Source organism: Theropithecus gelada, chromosome 4 (genome assembly GCF_003255815.1).
Source record: "Theropithecus gelada isolate Dixy chromosome 4, Tgel_1.0, whole genome shotgun sequence".
Taxonomy (NCBI): domain Eukaryota; kingdom Metazoa; phylum Chordata; class Mammalia; order Primates; family Cercopithecidae; genus Theropithecus; species Theropithecus gelada.
The window spans coordinates 104,409,600-104,412,268 of record NC_037671.1 but is presented as its reverse complement, the minus strand read 5'-3'; positions in this window follow the sequence as shown (position 1 = coordinate 104,412,268).

Below are 2,669 nucleotides of genomic sequence, written 5' to 3'. Positions count from 1 at the left end.
CCTGTTCCTCTGGCTGCCCTCCTGATGGACCCCTGTGGTGCTAGGCAGGAATGGGCTGCTTGGGGACCCAGCGAGCTCCCAGGGCCTTTCTGCTGCTTCCCCTACCCCTATATTTCACTCAGCTTGTCTCTATAACTTGACTCAGCTCCAGGTAAAGTCAGAAACTTCTCCCACGAATAGAAGCTGAGCTTCTCCAGTGGGGGTGTGTTTTTGGGAGAGGAGGGTCTCCCTTTCCCACTTCCACAGTTGGGGCACTCACAGTATTTGGGGTGTTTCCTGGGTCTGCAGGAGCAGTCTGCTTCCTTCAGAGGGTCTGTGAGTCCTCTCAGGATTGCTGATTTGTTCTTGCAGTCAATCTGGAGCTTAGATTTGTCTTAACATATTTTTTTCCTTGTACATTTGCTCACGGTTAAGACATGTGTAATCAATGCTTTCCTCCTTCCCCATTTTCTTCTTTATTTATCCCACTGTGAAGGGCACACTCCAGTTCTTCCTAAAGATCTCTTAGACTACACAGAATATTTGAATTAATTTTACCAGCAAAATCAAATTTTTTAAAATGTTATTTAAAACACTTTTGGGTCATTTCCTCAACTAATACATATTTGAACAAAATAAAATTCCTGGGGAGGGGCCAAGATGGCCAAATGGGAACAGCTCCAGTCTGCAGCTCCCAGCGAGACCAACGCAGAAGGTGGGTGATTTCTGCATTTCCAACTGAGGTACCCTGTTCATTTCAATGGGACCAGGTAGGCAGTGGGTGCAAACCACAGAGAGCAAGCAGAAGCAGGGTGGGGCATCGCATCACTGAGAAAGTGCAAGGAGCCAGGAGACCTCCCTTCTCCAGCCAAGGGAAGCCATGAGGGACTGTGCTACCCGGACTAGGTACCATGCTTTTCTCACCATTTTTGCAATCCACGGATCAGGAGATTCCCTTGTGTGCCTACACCACCAGGGCCCTGGGTCTCAAGCACAAAACTCGGCAATTGTTTGGGCAGACACCGAGCTAGCTGCAGTATTTGTTTTTGTGCCCCAGTGGCACCTGGAACCCCTGCAAGACACAACTGTTCACTCCCGTGGAAAGGGGCCTGAAGTCACAGAGCCAAGTAGTCTCGCTCAGCGGGTCCCGTTCCCATGGAGCCCAGCAAGCTAAGAACCACTGGCTTGAAATTCTCACTGCCAGCACAGCAGTCTGAAGTCGACCTGAGATGATTGTGCTTGGTGTGGGGAGGGGCATCTGCCATTACTGAGGCTTTAGTAGGCAGTTTTCCCCTGAAAGTGCTAAGGAAGCTGAGAGGTTTGGACTGGGGGGAATTCACCACAGCATGGCAAAGTGGCTGTGGCCAGACTGCTTCTTTAGATTCCTCCTCACTGGACAGGGCATCTCTGAAGGAAAGGTAATGGCCCCAGTCAGGGGCTTACAGACAAAAGCCCCATTTCCCTGGGACAGATCATCTGGGGGATGGGGCGGCTGTGGGCACAGCTTCAGCAGATTTAATCATTCCTGCCTGCCGGCTCTGAAGAGAGCAGCTGATCCTGACAAGGGGGATTCTTCCAGCACAGCTCACCAGCTCTGCTGAGGGACAGGCTGCCTCAAGTGGGTCCCTGATCCCTGTGCCTCCTGACTGGAAGAGACTTCCCAACAGGGGTCAAGAGACACCTCATACAGAAGACCTCTGGCTGGCATGAGGCCAGTGCCCCTCTTGGACAAAGCTTCTTGTCCAAGGAAGGAGGAGGAAGGAGCAGGCAACAATCTTTCCTGTCCTGCATCCTCCACTGGCAAAACCCAGGCAAAGAGGGTCTGGAGTGGACCTCCAGCAAACTGCAGCAGACCTGCAGAAGAAGGGCCTGACTGTTAGAAGAAAAACTAGGAAACAGAAAGCAACAACATCAACATCAAAGAAAAAGACCCCCACATGAAAACTCCACCCAAAGGTCATCAGCCTCAAAAATCAAAGGTAGATAAATCCACAAAGATGAGGAAAAAACAGTACAAAAACACTGAAAATCCAAAAACAAGAATGCCTCTTCTCCTCCAAATGATTGCAACTCCTTATCCTGCAAGGGCACAAAACTGGATGGAGAATGAGATTTATGAATTGACAGAAGTAGGCTTCAGAAGATGGGTAATAACAAACTCCTCTGAGCTAAAGAAGCATGTTCTAACCCAATGCAAGGAAGCTAAGAACCTTGATAAAAGGTTACAGAACTGCTAACTAGAATAACCGGTTTAGAGAGGAACATAAATGACCTGCTGATGGAGCTGAAAAACACATCACAAGAACTTTGTGAAGCATACACAAGTATCAGTAGCCAAATTGATTAAGCAGAAGAAAGGATAACAGAGATTGACGATCACCTTACTGAAATAAGGTGTGAAGACAAGATTAGAGAAAAAAGAATAAAAAGGAATGAACAAAGCCTCCAAGAAATATGTAACTATGTGAAAAGACCAAACCTACGACTGATTGGTGTACCTGAAAGTGATGGGGAGAATGGAACCAAGTTCAGAAACACGCTTCAGGATATTATCCAGTAGAAATTCCCCGACCTAGCAAGACAGGCCAACATTCAAATTCAGGAAATACAGAGAACAATACTAAGATACTCCTCAAGAAGAGCAACCCCAAGACACACAATCATCAGATTCTCCAAGGTTGAAATGAAGG